The sequence below is a fragment of the Nipponia nippon genome, unplaced genomic scaffold (genome assembly GCF_047370975.1).
Source record: "Nipponia nippon isolate SJK-2023a ecotype South Korea unplaced genomic scaffold, ASM4737097v1 scaffold_7, whole genome shotgun sequence".
NCBI classification, from domain to species: domain Eukaryota; kingdom Metazoa; phylum Chordata; class Aves; order Pelecaniformes; family Threskiornithidae; genus Nipponia; species Nipponia nippon.
This window is the reverse complement of record NW_028262391.1, coordinates 48102612-48127048: the sequence shown is the minus strand read 5'-3', so window position 1 is coordinate 48127048 and position 24437 is coordinate 48102612. Positions and strand designations below refer to the sequence as shown.

Sequence of the window (24437 nt, the reverse complement as noted above, 5' to 3'; positions counted from 1 at the left end):
AATCCATCTTCCACACCGAATAAAGAATGATTACAAATGAAAGCAAGAACATTATCCAAAAATATTAGGAGCTGGAGAAGTACTACGATCAAATAGAGCAACAAACAATTCCTGAAAGAAAGGGAAACTGCATAAATATTCATGTATGCATTTTAAAGGGTCTGCACTGACACTAAGTAGAGCTCCTTTCGTATGCGCTTTTGTCAAAATTCTTAGCGAACCTAATTCCATACCTTCATTGCAAAGTTTTCCTTTTTCTGTGCCAGGAGACCATATGCAAAGCTCTCATAAGGAGAGCAAAACCATGGGCCGGATTTGCTAAGGCCTGTGAAACTTCTTCTGCCTTATTGTGAGCAAACAGGGACTGAATTGCCCGAGATGGAAAACGAGCAGTCTGCCTCCAAAACCTACTCTGGGCAGGAGAAAACTACATAAGGACTTCAGTGGCCCGAGAACCAAGCCCTGCTAGTATGCTTGTTGCTCTGTGTTTTCTGCTGCAGGTGGGCTGATGATACAGTTCTCATTTTAGACAGCCAAACTCAGGAATGAGATCCACGGTTCTGGTTGCATTGTGAACTGACCACATATGCTTTGCAGGGTAAATACAACTGCATGCGGGTAACGGAGCCACAAAAACTGATTTTGAAGGACCTCAGTGTGATTCAGAGCTGATACGAAATACTGCACAGGGCTGAAGAAATGAGGAAAGAAAGTTTAAGCTTCTATAATGGTCCTTTGCACAGCTGTTGCTGAAAGGGGGCGAATGATGTTCATTTGATAGAGTGTGTGAGGCAGCGTGCACGGCAGTATCTCTTAGAACAAGGGTTATTGTATTCACGGCAGTTATCCTGTGGGAAAGGAAGTAATATGCTTCCATCTGAATTCCTGAAGTGTTCCTGGAAGACCCAAGTGATGAACTGGCTGTGGTACTTCCAGTACCTCGTCTAGTCATTCTGAAATTGATTTCACAAATATTTCATGTGTGTCAGGTGGGCCGATGAGGAAGAGAAGAAATCTAAGAACAATTGATTCTACCCTTGCTCTGCTATATATCCTTATCACCTTAATATTGCAGAAGTCAGGCTACGTCCTGCGGTCCTGATGCTAAGTAATTAGAAGCAATTCCCTCAATAAGGCAACTTGCATGTGAATAATGACAAATACTGCAGGATCTAGCCCTGCACCGCTACTGTATAAATGAGATTTTGTACAAATAGTCACATTCATGTGCAACCAGTGGATGTATTACTTTGATCATTTAACAAAACGAGCAGAGGCAGGTAATTAATTGTGGCTAGTAAGTATTTGCCTAGTATTCACAAGTAGGAGCGGATCATGGTTATTCTGCCTTTGGGGCTATCTTTGCATAATTTCCTTTGTTTGGTAACATAATGCGCATTGCAGACGCCAGGCAAGAGTCATATAATCCCTTTATGGTGGAACCTGTGTGTTTACTAATAGCCACGTACTGTTTGTGTGAATGTATTTGCGGCCAGTTTCTGCCCACTTGCCTGGGTTGTGTATCCGTGCAGGAGGAGCGGTGGGCACCTGCCCGTTTCAGGAGGCAGTAATAAGCCTTGGCCAAAGGCGGTATGCTGAAATCCCGTGTTTCCCACACTGCTCCAAATCTCAAGGCAATTTCATGTGTTTTGCCCTTCAACAGATGATTTATGTTAGTGAGTCGTGGAGTCAGCGTTTCCCTTGATAAATTTTATTCTACAGTAGGCATTATTGAAATGGAGAAGTTACTGGGCTCACAGACCAGAGTTTCTCACGTATCATGCTGCGAGGCGTGTGTCCTCCGACACCGGCGCCTTAGTATTATTCACTAGACACTGGCTATTCTGTGAGCCCGGAGGATACGTAGCAAAGCCACCGCGGACTCCAGCCCCTCTGAAACTTGCTGATAGGTCAAAAGAGCTTCCTTAGAGGTTTTTTTTTCTTGGAGATGCACATTTTAAGTGCTCCTTCAACAAATACCAATGAGAGCACAAGCAGATAAATGTTAAGCTTCCTTTGCATTCCACAAGAGGTCCCAGCTGGTCTTTCTCTTCCAGCGGCAACCCTGGGGCAGAAGGCAATGCTTTTTATTTCCTCTCACAGTATGCAAAACAAAACCTTAATAAGGCTTGACATAGCTGTTCTTCTCCATGTGTAGTTTAGGGGGCTTTCCCTAAAAATCTCACTGGATGCAGAGTGGCCAAAGACTTTCTAAGCACTTTGGCTGAAATTCTATTCAAAGTTTTATCACAGGGCTTTGCACGTGGATGAATTTCAACCATAGTTTCTGTTTCACCTATATTACTGATTTTTCAGGCCAGCAGGAACCATTATAATCATCTTGGCTGACTCCCATAAGCCAGAGGATTTTACTTAGTGATTCCTGCATTGAGCTTGTGGTAGAGCTAGGGCACGTAGTTTAGAAATACATTCAACCTTGATTTAAAATTTCAAGTGGCAGGGAGTTTGCCCTCGGTAGTTTACCACCCATCCTGGCTTGTTGCAGATCAGTTATCTGACTTACCAAATTTAGGCTGTACAGGAAGAGGAAGCAAAATATAATGGTGTCTCCCTCCACAACCCCCATTACCTCAGATGAGACTAAGAATTGCATTTATTTTTTACAAATCAGTGCACAGGTATTTTCAGAATTTCAATGAAATACCACATTAAAACAAGACACCCTGAGAGCTGGAGCTTTTTTTTTAAAATATTTGCAGTGAAGTTCCTATATGTTACACGAAAACGTAATTTTTCTGGCAGTGAAAATGTTTCTTTATTTATATACTTGGAGGCTTGATTCTGGGAAATAGTGAAGTTGAAAAAAATTTATGCTGTTTAGCAAGCTGCCACAGAACTAAAAGTTGACAATTTGCTTTCAAAGAAAAAAATGTGTATCTTGTGCTGAAAAAGTGTCTTCATCTATGTTGGTTGTGCTGTGGTCAGCCTCTGCCTAATTAGGCCTGTAGCCTTGTTATCCAGTCAAACCCCTGTGAGCTTGTCCTTCTGAAAGTTTGTTGGGACCATGGCACTCATTTCTATGTTGGTAAATGGGGTCCCAATATTCAGATTTCGTGCCTCGCCGTGTGCTTGTTTGCTCGTTATGAGAACACATGGCACGAGCTGGAGAGCAGTGGTCTCAACCTTTGCCGACCCCTTTGGCAATAGTGTTTTGGCAAGCAGCAAGCTGCTTTTGCTTTCCTTGTTAACTTGGACCGTTGTGGAAGCGTTTCCTTTGGTCGCAGGGCGTGTTGGAGGGCTCCTTGGGTGGCATGCTGGCTCTGAGCCGTAAGAGCGAGCCTACGCTCTCACTACTAGTCATTTCTCAGGTGTACGAACAGGGGCCAGGGTACCAAAAAGTTATGCAACATTGGACAAGTCCAGGTTAAGGTCCTGTGGTAATGAAATAAAGGTTGCCCATAGCAGCAATCATTCTCCTTAATTTTTTTTTTTTTTTAAACTATGTAAATGTCTTATCAAAGTTCAGAAGGGAAGCCTATACTAACAAGCATGGTGAAGAAAACCTTATCAGCTGGAGCCTAAGTTAATATTTGCCCATTTATTTAAGACTTTGCTTGTGGATGAGAAGAATAATTGCATCAATAGCAATTGATTAGCCATTAATATCTGTAGCAGCTGTTAAGCCACTGTGAACTTGTAAATGAGATAACTGGTATAAAACTGGCCCAGTGCCATTTGACTTCAACAAACCTGTAGGAACCCTCACCAGGTCAGGAGCACAAGAGTGTTCTTCTGCAGGTGCTGCTACTGCATCTGTACGACACACAGAGCCCTTAAAATGGAAGCCAATTAGTAAGTGGTTTCCTAAATTTCCCCTGTATCAAATCATAGAAAATTTGTGATTACAGGAAATGTTCTGAAAAAAATTATCAGCCCCATTTTTGACTGGATCAATTGTAACGATTTCGTTGGGAATTTTAAGCCGCTCCTCTGCTTTTTTAGTCCAGTTTTTGCTAAATGAAAATTTCTTTCGTTCTGAGAAATGGAACGTCTCTGGACTACCCGAACTTGAACTGAATTCAGGTGTCTTGGTGTTTCATTGGCAAGAAATAAAAGAAAAAAAAAATACGTGCTTTGTAGGTTTATCCATCCCCTGAACATCCAATATTTCAATATTTAGCCGATATTGGGACTACAACGTTTCTGTATCTTTAATAAGGAACATTTTACATGTTATGTAGGGCACTCGCCTTAAAAATGTTGTCATTTACTAATACAGTTGTTCTCTGTGCTTATATTAGAGAATATCTGAATCGCCACATGATGCTAATTAGTTTTTAATGACATGTAAGTGTCAATATAGTACATACATACACATGTATGCAAAGAAATCTCTAGGACAGAAAAGCATATTAACCATAGCTGACTGGTAAAGGTGAGAAAAATAGTCTTCATGGGGAAATAAGAAATCAGAGGGAAAAACCCCTCCCCTTTGCATTTAATTTCAGGATTGATATATGTCTTAGGTTACGTAGGAGCAAGATGTCATTGCCTCTGAAAACATTCACTGCTGGGAATAGATAGCTTGATCCTCAAGTTCCACAGCAAAAGTCCCATTGACACGACCGGGACTGTGATTCTACCCGGTGTGTGTTGGTCTGTGAGATACACAGTGCAGCTCTTCTGCAGGTGGGATCCTCTCTGACCCATTCGAATGACAATAAGTGAGAACTTTCTCAAGGCTCCAATTATTTCCATCTGGTAAAGGAAGGATGCACTTGACACAGGTGTCTACTGGCCTTTTCAACTCTAAATGGCCACTCTCCAACTGGCTCAATGGTGGGACTATTCGCACAGGAAGGGGAAACATCCCTGCGTGCACACTTCCTTTCGCAGCTAATCCTCATGCCACGAAGAACCTGTCCGAGATATTTCAACACGCTTCAGGTTCAAGTGTTTACCTAGAGAAAAAGTTTGATGCAGATATTTGCTGCCCGTTTTGTCTTAAACAGCCTGGAAGAGCTGGCTATCATTTGCACTAAACTCTGAAATCAGTAGTCCCAGATCAGTGTCCTCTATTTTTTAATTTTAAGTGGAAAAAAACCCCAGTATGATCTAGCTTTGCTTCTCAGGTTTTGGCCTTTCATTTATTTTTTTCCTAACAGGGACAAGCCTTAAGCACAGGTGGCTGCTGTGGTTCTTTCTTTCTGCTGATAGCTATTGACCTGCCAACTGGCTATTCTCTTGGTAATAGTAAACAGGTTCCTAATGGTTAAACTTCCTTCCATTTAAATTCTGTAGTCCAAAAATAATCTAGTATTTTATTAGCCAGGGAACATATTATTAAACACATACATCATTCTTACCAGACTGTACCTCTGTAAACCTAAGTAGTTTTAAGTCAATATTTTAGGGTTTGTTGGTTTTTTTCTTTTAAAATTTTTGGGATAGGACTGCAAACAATGGAAATTAAAAAGTGAATTGAGTGATTGGTGCATAAGTAGAAGGCCTGGGAGCTAGAAGCTATACACAGTTTTGACAGTGTGTTTGACACTACATGAGGAAGAGTATCTGACAAGTAGCAGACTCCTTGCTGGTTATGATAGACTCAGAAGTCAATAGTTGATTTCAAGGGGTATATTTCTCTGGATTATCTTGGTTTATATGAGTTATGACACCTAGATTTTTTATTTTTTGCTATTTACATTACTTGTTTAAATTGTAAAAATCCATCATACTTTCTCAACTATTAAAAGAAAGGCAAGATCTTCCTGGCATCAGCTAGATGACCCCTTGAGCTAACTGATTATGAAAGTATCAGAGCTTTCATATGTTAATGTGATCTGGGCAAGACCCCTTCTGGTATAGCCAAACCATATGGAATTTATATCTCAGTCAGTACATGGGAAAACGACGTTATTTACTCCAGGATATGGTAATGCTCTCATTGACTTTCTGAATCTTTGTGAATGAGTGTTAATGTTCGTGGAGTTGACAGACTGCTATCACAGGCTCGGCCGAAGTACAATCCAACAGGCTCTGGTCAAGCTCTTGCACACGCTCCTCTGCCAAAGGACTTCAGCCTTCACCTACAACACCCTTGTTTTTCCATTACTAAGACTTTCCTAAACATACAGAGCCAAACAGGCATATTAACACATGCATGCATGCCAGAAGGCACAGTACGTCTCTGTGACCAGGAAGCGCACTCGTTGTTTAACAATGGGTAGAGCTATCCGCGTTTGTTTTTCATCCGAGTTAATCTTAGCCACCTTAGTTAATATCATTTAGGTCACCTAATACATTATTCAACTGAACTGTAGCTGGCCAGCATGTCCAAATTTCCTTTTCCCACAATAATGGGAAAAGACAGCTTTGCTTTTCCTCTCTTTTCCTCATTTGGATGTCACACGGCTATGATCCTGTCCTATTGTGCTCTGTTAGAAAGGTCTGTGGGTTCAGCTTCGGTGGCCTCACTCATCTGGGCATCCACTTGCATGGCTAAAAGTCCATGTGTTATTACAATCAGTAACTTTTACCATCGACATGGCTGCTGCTTCTCTTCAGTGAAAGTCTCATTCCCTTTGTTTTTCAAAATATGTCCCTACTCTGCCTTGAGGGAGATGTGTTTTTCTAACTTTCTACCTAACAAACAAACAAACAAAACCCCAGACACGGGATTTTCTGGATTGTTCAGTTCTTGAAATGATCCATGGCCACAAATGGGTAGTTTCTTGTTCCTCAGTGGAGAAGAAGGCTCAAGGGGAGGTAGTGAACTAAATGGCATGAAGATCAAGTGGCCTAATCTAGAAATGAGGTCTGGACCAAAATGTGGTTGTGTTGGTTTTGGTTTTTTTTTTTCTGTAGTGACTTTTAATGACAAAAGGCTGCTTATTCTAAAATCTTTCTTTTTTTATGAAAAATTATAATGTGTTTGGAAATTTTCTTTGTTCTTTTTCAAGAGGTGTTTGTCAAAATCCAAATCTTTTAGTCATTTGTGATATATATTCCCCCCCCTCCCCAATCCATATAAAATTTAAAAAGTGCATTTCTGGTTTTTTAGTATAAACCCAAACTTTTCAGGCCACATGAGCCCTTCTTGTGAATAATGAAAGCCAAACCCAACGGGGAGAAGTGGGGAAGAGAGAAAACATGGAGGTAATTGGTTCGGGGATGGGAGAGCAGCACCAGAGAAGGGCTGCTCCAGAAACCTGACCCTTGCCGAGCGTCCCTGTAGCAGGGCTCTTCCTCCTGAAGCCATCCATCACATAGCGCGGTTTTTCACTGCTTCTCTTGCCGGGGCCATGCTGGGAGGGTCCCTCACAGTTGATTTGAGGAAGGTGAACACAGTGTTGAGTTGCATGGCTTCCACCTTAAAACTCTGCGTGGAATTTGGGAGCTCTGTGGGGCACCCAGCACTGCTTGTTAGCCTGTCCTTACATCTCAGCAGCAGCCTGGCCAAACTTCTGCTCTTCGTGCCTCTGCTATGCCCCAAACACCACAGGCACAAATAATTTTGGATAAGTCTGTACTGAAGTTTGAGTTAATAAATCCCTCTAATAAGTGCAACAAAAGAACAGAAAAGATCCCTTTGGTGGCTGAGCCAGCTTAAATGAGCAGAATGCTTTATAATTAACAATCCAGTGGTTCGCTTCACATGCTTGGCTTTATAAAGAGCAAAGTGAAAAATACTTTTCAAGCATTCAGAGAAATCTTTGTTTTAAAGGAGTATAGAAACGCTGTTATAGCCACTGACCACCACCAGCGATCATAAGGCCATACAGCTCTAGGTCACTCTCACAAAATGGTTGCCAATATTTTCTCAGCAAACTCTCTATCGATTGCATAAATACAGTACAGTACCCATGAGGTAGAGTTGACCTGTCACATAGTAAAGATGTGGCAAGCCCCATAATTCATTACCAGTTGGAAATAGAACATCATTGGAGAGATAAGGATAACAATGACTTTCCATCCAATGATAAATTACTAGCAGCTGCATTATTTTCCCTCACTTATATATGGCTCTCTTTATTGAATTTAGCTTGAGATAAATAAATGATCTGCCAGGAGCCTGGTTAATATTACTTCTCTGGGACCCATTTCAGGCCCAACTAGGCTTTTGCTGATAATATCTTTAAGCTTTTCAGTAGGGAGAGACATAACATTTGTTTCTGACAAGAACCCTATGTCGCCTTATCTGTTTCATTTGAGAGGCCGTCGACCTCAGCTCCTTTAGTTAAAATGAGAGCTTTACTGTAGAGGCTAAATTCTTGAACTTGACTCTCTTCTTACAATGAGATTATATGTCCTGGTTGTAAATTTGAAGCCACACATGATATACAGTTATTCTTAGCATTTCCTGTTGATCACAGGGTGGTATTGATTGCCCTGCTTTTGAATCTTTCTCCTATTGGTTTGAAAAGGAATTCCATCTTTTTTATAATATTATTTTTCACCCCGCAATAATCTGCGAGCTTGTCAATGCACATTTATATTTAACTTCATGCATTTGTTCCATTTGAAAATGACAGTGTTTTTTCACAACCTCTCCCTCCTCCTTCCACCTTAGAAAAGGCAGCTCAACAAACACATATCCACTTGGTTAAAAAATAAAAAGGCCAGTCTAAGAACAAAAGATTAACTCTTTCTGTGAATCAACATGCCAAGGAAGGCACTTGAACTCCTGAAATTCTTTTTATTACCATTAATAATTTATCTACTGCTCCGGTGATTCTGGCCTTTGCAGATATTGTTGGAAGAGACGAGGCAGGGAGGGGATGGAGCGGAGGTGTGAGGCAGCAGGCGTAATCAGCCTGTGCTGCACTCCTACAGTAACTGTTCGGATACCTCGAATGTGGTATTTTTGTTATTTCTGGGAAGCTCTATCATCAGGTTATAGATTAAAATCAGGCAGTTGCCGTTTTTCATACAGTGTGAATTAGAGGAAATTAAACCCAACCACTTCTGATAAATCCTCTCATAAATAAACTAGCTGGTGGTGTTAAATATAAGTCCAGCCACAGTTTGATTCACGTTACGGAGAACAAAGAACAAGTTCTGTCTATTTTAGCACTCCATCATCATTATTGTTATTTATACTATAGTAATGCCTAAAGGCTCCAGCTGAGTTTGGAGCCCCCATCTGCTAAATGCGTAATCAGACTTGCCTTGAAGAGTTTGCAATAGGAATAAGACAGAAAGAAAAGGGAAAGAACTGTTACACCTTCCTATCCCTTTTACTTTACAGCTAGGAAACTGAGGCGCAAAGAAGGAAAGCACTTTGCTGAAGGCAGTGAGGAAGATTTTTGGCAAGGCTGGCAACTCCCAAGAGATCATCTGAGTTTCTGCCAGGTGCCTTGATGTAAGATCATTTTCTACAGTTTTTTGGGGGGTCACCTGTCTCCTTTACGCTTTCCCATTAGGCAAAAGTCAGAAGATAAAATGGGAATATAACGATAAATCTCTTTTATCTGATGTTAGAAGAATTCGTGGTTAGGAAAAAAGGCACACCCTAAATAGCATCTTGCATAGATTTGTGTAAGAGAAGATATAATCTGTGTGCATACGAATTTTAATTTGAAAAATGTCTTGTCTTGAAATGAAATAAGGAAAATTTGCCTTTTTATATAATAGGAGTAGTTTTGGCATATACCAGTCATTTCCCATGTCAAATCAGAAGATAAAAAAGTATTGCACAATGCTCCTAAAAGGCAGAAAGATTAATATTTATTAAATCAGGAAAATAGGATAGTCATGTGACACACAATCTGTGTCAGCCGGTACCGTTTCTTGTTTACCTTGAGAGACTGACAGGATCTCCTCACCAATAATTATTAGCTAAACTCTTCAGAAATTAATTTCACATACAATCACAAACACAGCCAGCAGGAAAAAAAAAAAAAAGAGGATGGTGGATATCAAATAAATTATTTGCTGCCAATGAATGGTAATGCCTTTTCCATTTCTGCTGTGCTGCCATTCCAATATTTCCCCGAGTACCCTGAAGGTATCAGGATGAGATTCACACACTTGCACAAAGCCCAGTTAAAGAGGCTTCATGCAGAGCTTTCCACAGAAGACTGAATTAACTCTTGTGCCCTTGTGTACACATGATGTGTGAGCAAAGGGAGCGGAGGGGGGCTGCAGCAGGACGCTTATGTTGTAGTAGTCCCCAGAGCAAGCTGGGACAACATTTCCAGAGGTTTCTGACCACCGATTCCCGTAGCTTTGCTCACCAGGTCTTCTGTGTGATGTCCTATTTGGGCCTGGAGGTGTATGGATTGCTTCTTGGAGGGGTGAAGTCGTCAGACACCCCTCACTTCTAGCCCAACTGTGCCATTGCAGCAGGAAAAGGCCATACGTATCACTGGAAAAGTTTAGTTTCTGGTGGATCATTCTTACTAAGATCCCTGTGCAGTGGTGGGTAAATGCAGCCTCTCCATTTTGTGAGCCTGGAAACCAGAATGCTGAAGTGACTTGACCAACATCTAGAGAGGCTCAACTGGGAATAAAACCCTTTTGGACCTGATGAATAGAACACCCTTCCTTGCTAAGAAGTGACTGCTTTTCCCTATAGTACAGGCAGTGGCTGTATTACCAGCCATGTGGCATTCATCTGTTGCTCTGTACTGTGTTCACTCTGCCGTGGAGGACTCTTGATACGTATTGCCTTTTCCACAGAATTGGTTTTTCTACACAAACCATCTCTGTAACACAAAGTGGTTTCTTCATCTACTGTGAGGCTACCAGAGAATTTAATCTCTAGCGTGCTGCTGAGAGGTTTTACAGCATTGCTGTCAGTACATCTTTGACAAAGATCTTTTGCAAACTTTGGCAGAGGAAGTGTAGTTTCTGTATCTACCTCTAAATCTAGTTTGATTCAGTTGAACCACAGACTCCTTGTTTTTTGACACTTAGTCAGCCTCATCTCTGTCCACCTGTGTGCAGGAACACTGCAGTAACTTCCCTGCTAGTCATCAGATGTCATTGTTGCAGGCAATTAGACCCAGGCTTAAGCTTGTCTTTAGTGATGATTATTATCTCTTCTGCTGGAGTCACCGCCTCTACAGCTGAATTACAATAACAGATCACACCAGTGCTCCCCAGTTTACTTCGGTGTAAGGTGTGCAGAGTTAACCTGTGTTCTTCAGTGGTGGTTCGAGAAGAGCGGTGTGGTGTTAGTCATTTGGAGTGTTATTCACAGGGGCCTGGGCCAAGGCCAGCAACTCAATTCATGTTATTGGCTGAGCAAGGAAAATGCCACTGATGTTGACCTTGTCATAAATTCGCAGCCTGTGTCCCTATGCCACCAGCTGTCCAGACCAGCCTTTTAAAGACCGATTGTATCTGCATTCTGGTTGCTAAAATCGTTTGGAATTTTGTTATTTCAACTCTGTGGTCTCAGAGGAGCAAATTCCTCAATAATTTTGCTTTCTCATCAGCCAAAGGCACAACTCTATGCTATGCACTAACAAGGCTGGAGAACAAGGCTGTCTTTAAATGAAAAAGCCCTGCCTTTTCCTCCTCGCATTCGTACAAGTTAAACATGACTTCTCGCTTCTGTCATTCATCCTATTAAGAAAACCCCAGACTGCCAAGTGCAACCTCATTTGCCAGTTTCCAGGGGATGGCAAGCATTTATACCTGAATCATAAACCCTGAAGGAAGGGCCTTATCTGATGTGGTACACCAGGCTTAATGGGCTGGTATATGCAGCTGCATCACCTTGGGTAAGAACTTCAACAGAGCCTCTTATAAATAGCATGCCTGATGTTACATGCATTATGCCGAAGGACACAGGTGTTTATATTTACAGACTTAGTACTTAAGTGCTTGAAGTGGTTCTTTGGTTCCAGGATCTAATTGAGCAATATTCCGAACTGGTTTGATTCAGTTTGAAATTCCAGCTCTGCAGCAAGATTTTGGATCAAATGCAGTTTGCCCAGTTACCCTCATCTCCCAGCCTGACTTGTAGGACGGAGATGCATTAATGTGTTGATGGTGCAAGAGTGAAGGAAGACTTTCTTCACTTGTAGCCATTACTGCTGAACAAGTTGTTCTGATGATTTACCCAGAAAGCCCTAAGTGTCCTTATAAATGTAAAATTTCCTTTTTTTTCCTTGAACAGATGGAAGACTTAGATGGAAAGGAATAAAAACATAATTTGCCAGAGCCCTCAATTAATCATAATCAAGTTTGTGCATGTTATACTCTACAAGGGTAACAACAATGAAACACAGGGAGAAAGGATGCTTTCCTCAGGCAATTCTGAAGACATAAAAGCAATAAAGAAGCATACTTCAAAATAATGTGGAGATACATGACTGCACTAAATAAAAATGCTTCTTTAACGTACTGTAAAAATAAAGATGTTTAGTTAGATTTATCATTCTTGTTACAAATGCAAATTCATCCCCTGGACTACGCCATTGGCTCTGAAAGCATTCAAGGGATGGTTGGGGCCCACTATTTTCTGTAATTACTTAAATATTGTTTCATGTGTTAAAGAGCTAACTAGACTATTCCTTCTTTTTACTCCAAGGTAATATATGGGACACCTTGATCCCACAGATACAGATTTTTGACTTTTACACTACATTTAAGCCATTTTTTTAATTGGGTATAGCGAGAGGAATGGTTTGCTTATTAGTTTGCGTGAGTCACATCCAAACCTGTGAAAATACATTTTTTAAACTAGTTTTGCAAACAGCAACACATGTTAATTGAAAGCAACCCCACTCCCCAAATCCTCCCTCGATTGACTTGGGAACATTCAAAACCAGTGAGGTTCATTTCTGCAGCCTCATTCAACCATTGCAATGAGCAAATGAAACAATTGTTTTATTTGTAAGAGGAGATTATCCCTTGAAGGCAGATAGAAGGATACTGCCTACAGAACCCCATTTGCAGGCACAAAGAGCGCTTAGTCAATTTTTGGCAGTGATACTGAAGCTATTAGTTTTGGATATGAGTTCACTGATGTTCAGTGCTGTACATTTCCAGTTAGTTCATGAAGGGCCTTTAAAATTACACACAGAGCTTCATTAATTGCCTCAGAAAAGAAGCAACAAATATCAGGCCCTTAAAGTGTATGTGCACAGAATGGCCATTGATTTCAATGAATATTCCCCACTGGAGGACCGATCCTACGTCCTGGGAAGGCAACCACACTTTTTCCATTAGTTGCAGCAGGCACTGCCTCAAAGTACCAGGGCTTTTGCAGGATCAGGCCCCATTAGCTGCTGTCTGGCTATCTATCTATCTATCTATCTATCTATCTATCTATCTATTTAATTATCTATATACATGGTTTACATTCACATACACATGCATGCATAGATATAATCCTTATTCAGTGTGTTAAAAGTGTAACAGCTATTGTTTTAACTCAAACTGAAGACCAATACAAGATGCCAAAGACAGGGTCTTTCAAAAGAAAGAAACAGAAATCTAGCTTTGTGGTCCTGAAGGTTTTTTTTTGTCCTTCCTCCATTTGATGGAGTAGTGCCTGAACATTTGTTCTACAACTAACTATCCATAAAGGAGAATTTCCTATGCCTTCCTCTTAAACGGCACAACCCCATGTGATCCCTGATCACAACAAATTGATTTATTTAAATAAAAATAATGATCTTCTTTTCTTTCTCCAGCCCCAGCAGCAAAATCCCATGTAACCCTGATCAGCAAATTGATATACTTGTCTTCTTTTGCCCTTCTTTCTCGAACCCAAACAATACCACCCTGATCCCCAAGTAATAAGAAAATGATTTATGCAAACAAAAATAATTATCTTTCTTTGCTCTCCACCTTCTAACTGTATAATCTCAGCAGCTCCTTGTTTAACAAATTGATTTATTTAAATTAAACAAATGGTGATCTCCTTTTGACCTCTACAAAGCACCTCTGTGGCAGGCTCCTACCACTGCCACCACCTTACCCATATGGTTAGAAGGATCTATTTTAAAATATAACAGGATTTCTAACTAACCTTGATACTTTGTGATTACGTTAGTCAAAGCTCATGGAAGCTCTGTTATTGTGCCATGAAATTAGGACGCATGTCCTCTGAAAAATAAGTAAGTTAAATGTACCTTCCTCCATATTTTTTATGGCAGGGACAGTTATTCATTTAATTCCCCAGGAGGAGCTGTGCAGAGGGTGGCTGTATGCCGTTTGTCTACGCCCGTCTCTCTCACTGTGATGCCCATAAGCGTCTTTGCAGACAGAGCTTTAAAACGTTGGCAAAGTCAGTGCACAAGTATGTGCTGCACCACCTCACCTAAAACACTGACAGAGCCATCTAGTGCCAGCCTGCTCCGTGACAAACACCAGCAGCCGCTGATGGATGAGATCATGAGCTCCAAGGGTTTCATCCGTTATGTTTTAAGGATCTGTCAAACCGCAGTTTGTATTGGAAGGACTCTGGGCCTGTCACTGGCAAAACTTTCATAGGCAAGAAGAGAGGCAGAGTCCTGCTTAAGAACCATTGATGAGGTCTTCCACATTAGATAGTCCTGGAGGTACACGAATACATCTGTATGTATATGTATGTGTATATTTTTTACTGTGCTGGTTTTATTTAAGATTGTATTTTCTGTGCTGTCCAACCAGTATCTCTGTTTTGTGCAGCTGCTACTTAAACAGTCATTTTGGCATTATACAGAATTACATAATTATATGTGCCATAAGCAAAAGTGCAAATAGTCCCACTTAACACCTAATCATATGATGTCTGTTGTGAAACGCTGGCGAAGGAGCCAACAGATTTGACTGTTACTTTGCTATTAGCTCTGGTTCTTTGGAGGCGAGTACGGACTGCAGCTGGAATTTGGCATAGATGGAAGAGGGATTAAGTGATAGTGGGAGCCTGAACGTATTGTATATAGAAACATTCTTTCCTTGACCAGTTTCTGTGGTGTGTGATACTCTGAGCAGGACATTGGTGTTAACCAGTCTTCCAGATTTTGAAATATTCTGGTTTTTTGCAGTTCATTCACACTATGTGTCTGCTTTAGTTTCAGACCCGCTTGTGTTCTCCGACAGAAGACAGTGACATGACACGAATGGTAGCACAAGGCTCTTACTGTTACGTTCAATAATTGATTCTCCTGGATGGATTGTGACTCCCCAAAGGTTGCAAAGAGAGGTAAGAATGATTGTACAGCATCAAAAACATTAGTTCCTTCCAAAGCCAGGAAGTTTTCACTCCCTTGAATCCTTCCCTATCAAGGTCTAGCACTCTTTGTGACTCTCTGGAAAGGCGTGGGAAAATCATTAAGAGAGATTGGTTTTATTAACAAATCATGGTGTTCTTTCCTTTTTAGTAATTTTAAGTGGGTTTTGTAATGTTGAACGCTGAATTGGGAATCACCATGTGAAAAACCTGGTCGTGTCCATTTATATGATTACCACAAACTCTCCATAGGAAATCTGAATTAAAGGGGAGAACATTGCAAAAAGTGGTCAAGAAGTTGCAAAGTAGAAATATAGATACCTCTGAAGCTTCTCAAATCCCACCCTTTTGTTTCTTCTATTTTTAATATTTTTTTTTTGTTCTTCCTAAAGCCAAATAATCGAGGTTTTTGCATCTGAACACCTTTGGAGATACAGTCTCAAAATATACTTGGATATTCGTTTCAGAAAATTCAGTTTCATGGAGCTTTGGGCTCTGATCCTCACCTTGCATTACCTTTACTCCTGACTTGCAGAAGTAAAAGTGAGATGAGACTCAGACTATAAGATTAAGCAAAAATGTTCTGATGGAAAAAAAAATCTTGTTCTCAAATTATACATGGAACATTATAGCTGCAGCCTTTTAAAAAAATTTGGCCCTCTCTATTGGCTTGCCAGAGAGGCAAGTATTTCTTCTGCAGATGGGTTGGAATTAGCAGAACATGAAATAATGTCAATGGTACTGGTAAGAGGATTAAACAGCAGTTCTGATGTTATTGAACGGTTTGCAGAGACCATATTAAACAGCCACATCAGTCCACAGGTCAGCCCTGCAGTTCTTCTGCTAAGCAAACACAGATGCAGAGTCCCCTTTCATGGTCGTCATTTCATGCCTTTGACATATGTTAGGCTCTTGGGACTCGGTGGCATATTTACAGCCTGAACATTAAAGATGCCTTTTTTTAGATCATTAGTGGACACCGATGTCTGAATCAGTAGTAAAAGGAAAAAGCAGGAGCTCAGGACGCTGGGGATGGACTCCAGTGCAATACAAACAAATAAGGGAAAAATTAAGCTGCTAGAAAGTTCCCTGTTGAAACACTGGGGACGTTTTCAGTTGCTGAGAAAAATTCTCCTTAAGAATCCAGTCAGTTTTAAATCTCTTTTTCTTTTGGGTTGATCTTCTCTGTATTTTGCCAAAGCTGCCTATGAAGTCGCAGTGGTTGAATTTCACAAGGCGAGAGGAGTTCAGCTCATGTCAGCACTGCCAGCCCTCTCTGCTTGTTCAAAGTTTGTGCAAATCTGCTGGGACTACAAATTGGCCAGAAGAAATTGAGGGAACAGTCTGTCTTACAATATTCCTATTCCTTTTCTATTCCAACAGAAACTTTGGCAGTTCTTTAACGTTTTCCTCAGGTTTTTGTTTGTCTGAAACCGAGAGTCAGAAATGAAGAAAATAAATAAAGCAACTATGTGATAAGCAGGGCTTTTTTATACAAACATAGCGCATATTCTTATGTGTGTGTAGTGAGGACATGGTGGGACAGATTCTTCTTGTTTATCTGAATGATTTTACCTGGCTTAATCCTGAAAACTTGTGCAGTTTTCAAATGAAGATATAAATACAGATAAGCTACGTGTCAAGGTAGAGTTCCTGAACATGAGGGTTATTGACAAAGAATTCTTATAGAAAGGAGAAGATAAATCAGCTGATAAATTACAGAGCCTTTGGTCAATAATTGTTTAATATGATGCAAATTTTAAGTGAAATTTCCAGCGTACAGCTGCTCCACGTGTAGCCATTCTTCCTGCTAGAGGAAATAAACATGCAACCAGAGAGTGTAGCAATGAATTACATTCAGCCTCAGAAATGCTTTAGCATGTCTCCAAGAGCGGCTGCCTGCTTCAGTGATGGATTATAACTTAGCATGGGATCCCACAGGCATGGCAAGGTATTTACGTAGTGTTCTGATTGCTCAGACACTTGGAACAAATGTACAGTCAGTGCTAACAGAAATCAGAGTATCGCTATCTCCCACTTTATTTCATTTATTTATATTTAGCAAGTGCTGGAATATTACAAACCACCAAGTGCAACTGCAGCTGGAATATAGTTTCCAAAGCTTATTTACAGTAGCTCTTACTCACAATGGGTAATGCTATATTACTCCATAAGTAGTTCCATCGATTTCAGAAGGTCCATTAGAGAGAGGTTCCATTCCTTGTATAGCTGAGTATATCTCAGTTTGGTCCCATGTTTGAAATATAGAAAGAGCTCCTTTACTCCTATGTTCTTAAATGCATGAACAGTTTGCAAAAAGCCCTACCCCTAGCCCTCACCAAAAAGCTAATAATAGTGCAAAATACTGATGAGGCTGGTGGGATGCTGGTTTTGCAATATTTCATTGCGTTGCAGGAAACAATGCTACGTGCTCTTCAGTTAGTACGTAGATGGGTATGCATTCCATGTGCTGTTTTCAGCTCCATACTTAAACCGATCCGAAATTCCAAAGAGAAAAGAAAAAGCTGAGATTCACATCAGTAGCAAAGAACGTCAGGTGATGTTGATTTAAAGAAAACATTAATCAATCCAGATTTGCTTGGAACTGGGCCCAGGCTCACTCAACAGGTTGGTGAACCTTAGCAAATCTTTCTGGGAATTTGTTCTGTGTTTTGACTTTGTAACGTGATCTGAAATCATCTGAGTTTCATGTGGTTTTGTTGTGCACGTTTTGGAATGCTTGTGGGGCAAATCCAGGGAAACACAGAGATGCTGTATTTTGCACGTTGCGGTAAGGTAAGAAGTATTTCACTCTTACTGACACTCCCTGATACCAAATTGAACAATGGTGTTGATGCTGTCAGCATAGTTTTAAAAGAAGAGACAATCACTGTCTGTCAGTGTTCTTGTGTCTACAGTAGTCTTTGTTTCGGAGCCAAGAGACAGTCTTCAAATTGTATCCTAAATAACAGTATCATGAATTTTGGACTGTTATTTTCTTTCTCCCTGTTTCTGGCAAATGTCAGAATTTTTACTGCGTAGGCAGGTACTGGAGTTGTGAAGAGGATGTTAGGTTTCTTGATGTACACTGGTTTGAAGAAGTTACATAGTGCTAGAAAAGCTTAGGATTTTATTTTGAGCCTCTGGATGAACAACTTGTGTTTTAACTTCACTTGGTTTGCATCTGGATTCATAAAAAGGTGTACCCAGCCTCCGTAGCTGAATATAAAGTATTTAAGATCCATCTACCCCGATCAGGTCAAAAATATGATGAGGTGACATTTTCTGTTCATTTTATTTCTAGTCCAAGCTAGAGCCCAGGGCGATAGAGATGTGAGACACTCAGCACAAGAAACAAAATCGGATTCATCAGAGGATGCCAAATTTTTCATTCCGTTTCAGAATGAGCAGCAGAGTCATGTTGCTGGAGTTGGGATTTTGGAGAGAAAGGCTGGTGGGAGGAGCTATTTATTTTTTTACACTGACTTACTGCCTCATAATTGAGACACATTTGTAGATCAGTGTTGTGACGGGTAGCTTAGAGAAAAGGAGAAGGGTTCGTAGAGGATGGGTCAGTAAGTGTAGCTTAATGGCCTGGCATGTATACAAGGTCAGACTAGATAATTTAACTTTCTCTTCTGGCCTTAAACCCGAGGAATCTCTGAAGAAGGAAAAATCAAAGTCTGCAAAGGTAATAAGTAAGAAAAAATGTAACAGGCTGGAATGTCCTTCAATGCCCCCAAGGTTCTGCCCCCCCCCAACCCATCAAACAGACTGTGGTACAGCCACAAATTGACTGGTCCTGTCAGTCTATTCAGAAGTACAGTAGGAAGGAAGAACAGTTTGCCAATAATATTCAAGTTGAAGCTGACATCTCTATTCTCCTGTAGAAGAGTTGTGTTTGCACCCGCTTGTATCATTGCATTTTTCCACTAAGATTGTCTCACTTATTTAACTTGACACACAGAGCACCCCTCAGAGGTCTTTGAGATTCAAACCTGCATTGGAAGTGACAGCCCAGATAACGTAGGTAATCATATCGGACCTTGTGGGACTGCTCTGACTACTTTTTAATTGATAATTCCAAGTTTCTGTAATAAATGTATTTCTTAATTATACATGCCATGTCATACATGGTGGCTAATGATTACCACTAGTTTAAGTTTGCAGCCTAGAAGACATCCACCTCCCTACCATATAATCATGATTTTCCTTCCAAATTAAGATTTTCTGAGAAAGAAAATGAACAAAACCTGCACATTAAATCCAATTCCTTCCAAATAAAGGAAGTTAAATTTAAGGTGCTAAATTAGGTAAGTGATTTTAATTAGCTGATCATTTCAGGAAGATCATAAAACATTTAAATAACACTGAAGTTATGTATATTTAAGCAGTTTTATGGAGAATTAAAGTCTTAAACGGTAAATTTAAAGTGTAAATACAAAAGGCAATGGAGGAATGTTAATTGCTTTTCCTAAGTTTCTCACATGGCCTGGGATGTTATGAGAGGTATCAAGAATTACATTCATAGTAATAATATGCCCAATCCAAAGCTTATTAAAGTCCTTGGAATTTTTCCACGGATTTTCGCAGTCATTGTATCAAAACAACAAATGCTTTTAAATGTCTAAGTTCCAGTGCTGTGGAAGTCACTTACATGCCAAAATTACATATGTGATGTCAATATTCTAAAATAACTGTAGATTTCTAGTTTAAGCTTCCTTTTAGAAGCCAAGAAATTTAAACTGACCTTAAGAACTTACCCCAGTTCTCTTTAAGCAAATAAAATTACATTTGCAGTAACGGACATTTTACACCATCAGATTAGTTTACGTCACAAGAAAAACTTACCTACTAGGAGAAGCTGCTGTGATTGGACAACAAAGCATGTCAACACATTGGATTGTCACGAATGTGAATTCTCACATGCCTGTCCATAGCTCATTAATGCTCTTACATTGTTTTTTGCTTAAATAGATCAAATTGAAGCTTAATTTTCCAGTTTGATAATAACCAAATGCATAAAGTTTCAAACTAAGGAAATTAAAAGCAGGGATAGTAAGGCTGAAAAGTCATGACACGTGCATTTGTATAAATTCCTCATTGCAAACCACTTGGAAATGAATATCCCACTGGAAGAAGCAGCACAGAAAGTGGACCTCAACAGAATCTTGATTCCCTGAAACTATTTACTCTTCTGGGAGAGCCCAAAAGAACCATGGCCACATCTCCTCCTCCTCTGGATGGAAGTGGTAGCCTTCCATGCAAGTGTTTTACTCCATGTAGACGTAGGAATCATGTTTCAGGGGCAACTGTTCTACCAGCAGTCAAAAAGAAGTGGGACTGCCTTCGTCTGGTTCTCCTTGTGACTAAATTGTTGTAACTGGTATGTGCAAGTAACAGATACTTTAAGGGACTGGCAGTTCCCAATGTCCAAGGAAAAAATCAAGAAGAAACATTTTATTCTCCAAAAAAGATTCACCCCCACCGCTGGAATGATTTATTTCAGAATTAAGTAGTAGATTAGAAAGTGCAATGTGTGTTTTTATTTGGTCAGTAGTGAGACAAGTTCCTTTGCTTTTTATAGTAGAAGGACGTCCTGGTGCAGCTGAATGTGCCTGCTCCACCGGCAGGTAACCTGGGGTGAGGCGAAGCAGGGCCCACGTGTCTTGTGGTTCAGTGGCTGGCGGAGGCGATGCCTGACCTTAAAGGCTGGATAGAGCCACCGCGAGCATCTCTGGGACAGGGACATGCGTGCGTGGCGGTAGTTCAGCCTTCCGGAGAAGCCACCCTGCCAGTCCTGGCAGAAGCGCTACGTGAGAGGAGGGGTGAAGCCAATGCAAAGCTCGTCTTGTCTTTTTCTTCAAAGCATATAACATCCACATTACGCACAGTCCGAGGCACGCGGCCTGGAACGTTTCTATGCTTCTGTTTCTTCAGCTGTTGGATGGGGATATTATTATGCTCTTGTCACGGATGCTGAGAGGGTTAATTAATTATGTTTATGAAACCCTTTGAGATTCTCAGATGAAAAGTGGCTTTAGAATTGTTAGGTGTTATTATAAGAAAAAAGAATGATTTTATTGCTTCATGTTAATGGTTAACATCTGCACCACAAAACCTGCTTGATCACATAAAGATTCTGCTAAGCATTTAATCCTAATTTGCAGGCTGATGCATATTCATTTTATTTAGAAGATTAATTTAGTCATCAAAGGTTAATCTGCCTCGGGTTTGTAATTAGACAGAGCAGTGACTTGGCGTCTCTGGGCTCACCCAGGTTGCACTGGGTTTTCTGAGTGGGCAGGGCTGTAACTGTCACCAGTTTTCACTTCCAACTAGCGCTAGGAGAAGGCTTAATTTTTGGAGAAAGTAAACGGTGAGTGCTAAAAGCCTTGGCCAGTTCGAAGATTAAAAATAAAAGGAGAAGCACAAGCAGACAAACAACCCACATAGTGAATCTCAGAATGCTGGTTTAACTCAGCTCTGGCAGGTTTACTCAATGAGATGTCAGGGGATTAAGCGAGGGGTTTTTTTTATACATCTATGTAAAAATGATTAACAGATTTCATAACGCTTTGCTGTATAAATCCTGCCCCTCTTTCAAAATTAAGGACTAGCAGTGTGCAGAAAGTTTCTGAAATGAAAGATTGTGAGGCTTTCTGCTGAAAATGCCAAATTTTAACTTTTAGCTGATGTTAGGAGACACTGTTCGAAGGTTATACAATATGACCTGTAGCTGCTTGTCCCCCTGAAAATTAAGCCTTTTGTGCTCGAGGTTGGATCCTTTAATCAAAAGTCACTAAAGAGAATGTGGTCCTTATGGAGAATAAAAATAATGTTTCCTTTGCAGGTACACCAGAAGGCATCTTTAATTACTGTTTATAAAGCTGGCTGTTACTTAAGTGTGAAGGATTATTAGTGGCATGGTATTGTCTTTTGAAGTAAGGAAGAACAGTTGCTGCTTCTTTGTCCTGTCCTCACCTTTTCCCTGTTGCAAAGCAGGCAGAGGAGGGTGATACAAGAGGGTGTGTGCTGCACGCTGCTGTGCTCCAGCGACGTTGTCAGACAACGAGGCGGCCTCCAGCTGCAGACACAAATTGGGTGACGGGAGGCCAGTGTGACGCGGAACGTGCTCATCCTCACTGTACTTGTGTGTCTGTGAAACTGCTGCCGGCGGAGACGGGGCTGTCAAAGGGCACCTGCGTGACCTGGGGATTCAGCTCCCACGGGGTCGGACGTGGGAAGTTCAGTGTGGTAGATAGGACTGGGAAACGGCAGGTGAAAACCTTGCAAATTGAAAATTTGTCTTAAAAATAGTGGTTTACCCAATGAGAAATCAATACGTGCTGCAAAATAAGTACTGTAAATGAAAATCCTGATACTAGAATTTAGGAAGTTGGCCAAACTTTTACATTTTAGTGCAGCTTGGCTTTGGTTGAGTTCAGAATCCGTATTCCAGGGGTTTTTTCCTTTTTTTTTTCCCAGCACAGTTCTCACATCTCTATTGCAATTTGCCAGTTTTCCCCTCCTCTTTCTGGTGCAGAACCTCAGAAGCATCCAAGAAGGGATTTTGGAGACCATAAACAGTTCTTAATTGAGAACAGCCCCAAATCAAGTTAAGTGCCAGCTTGACTATCAGAATATAAATGAAACTCTTTTATTAAAGCATTGTGTTTTAATTATTATGACGAACAAGTAGCCTAACATGAAAAAGCTTTTAACACAGCAGTTATTTGCTTGATAGCTGAAAAGTTAATTTTGGATGGATGATTACAGCTATGGCTTCTTGTCTTCTTCGCTTTCATTTTTACTTGATCTCATGACTGTTCACTGATTTTCATTTGGACTTGAGGTGAAGTTCTAATTCAGTTGCTAATAAACTCAGATCGGTTGAGGCCTGTTATTGAAATCAGATTTGCTATTTCCAGTGTAAAAGGCCGGAGAAGTTTTCTTGGTGTTTTGAAGGAAATTAAAAGTGTTTTGGACTGATGATTTGCAAAGCTAGGAGCTGTTTGCAGGGTGACCCATTACTAGTCAACTCTAAGCACTTGTCACTTTATTCTTTACAATGATGATAACTAGCCGTGCAGTGAGAGTACGTGATGGCAATTCACTACAACTGGGGAAAAAAAAGCCCAAACAGCAAGGGTACACGTCACTCTAAGCAGCTATTGAAAAACAATGTTAGTTACTCTTACATCGTTCAAGCCCTTCCCTTCTAGCCAAGAGACTGAGAGAGGAATTAAACACACGTTTGCTACAGATTTTAGGCTGTTTCTGCTGTCTTAGCTGTCTCCTCAACCTGAACCTTTAGTGTCTTTGCTTGCATCTTAATCTTGAGCTGATTTGTATGAATGGTAGATAGGTACCACTAAAATGTGGATCGTGAGCTTCATCTGTCATCCCTGCTGCCGTATCATTGACTTCAGTGAGCTTCCAGAGGAATGAGACTGGCCCACAAGAGGATGTGAACTGTCAAGAAGACGAACCTCTTTCTCATCCATTTGAAGTGTTTGTGGGAAAGAATGCCCTAAATATTTAGCAGGTTGTGTAATTTGAGAGGCAGTGCAGGTTTTTTGTTATTTTATTTTTCTCCCTACATTTCCATTTTCTTTATTAAATAGAGGAAAACCTTGCCTTAGGCCAGTGTGCTTATGACGGGGAAAAAATATCTGCCAGAAACTCCATTATTGCTCAGGCCTGTATATATTGTTATTGCTCTTGTATTTGTAATAGCAAAAGGTGACTATGCCTCTTATGAAAAATATCCTCTTCCCTACACCTTTTCCAAACCCAGCACAGTGCATAAAGATTCCAGGAGGGTTTATGTTAGTTGAGTTAATGCAGCAGGGCTCATAGCAGCACATATGTAAGGGCTGGACACACGTGCAATAGCTGGGCATGCCAGTGACATACCTGATCGATACAGCTCTTGGAATCGGGAGGAAACAGAGATGTTTTAAGCCAGTTTAGCTTCCTCTCCCTTGCACTGTTTGGGAGTCACTGCAGCTGCACAGAGAGCGTCAGTCAAATCTGCTACAGCCCACCCTAGGTTCTGGTGGACAGAAGACCTAATGTGGAACTTCAGTGCTGCAAACTTCAGATGTCCCCACTAAGGTCCCCTATTTCAGCACGTCCGAAAGGCAGCCAAACTGATTGCTTGCATCAATCGCCAACAAAGATCTTGCCCCTTCATATTTCGACTGCAGGGAGCTGCAGTGAGTCAGGCTTGGGCGGAGGGGGGAGATCCTCCACCCAGATTGCCAGCTCAAGCTTGCCACTGGTTTATCTTGTGGTC

The 24437-nt window shown here is 40.8% G+C and overlaps 1 long non-coding RNA gene across 1 annotated transcript in view; it reads left to right on the top strand.

The window, feature by feature from the left end:
• The window catches only part of LOC148051059 (uncharacterized), a 535993-nt gene that overhangs the window by 283338 nt on the left and 228218 nt on the right, over positions 1–24437 (top strand). The window contains exon 8 of the long non-coding RNA XR_015700440.1: positions 14979–15109. This is a non-coding gene — a long non-coding RNA (uncharacterized LOC148051059). The remainder of the gene's footprint in view (positions 1–14978; positions 15110–24437) is intronic.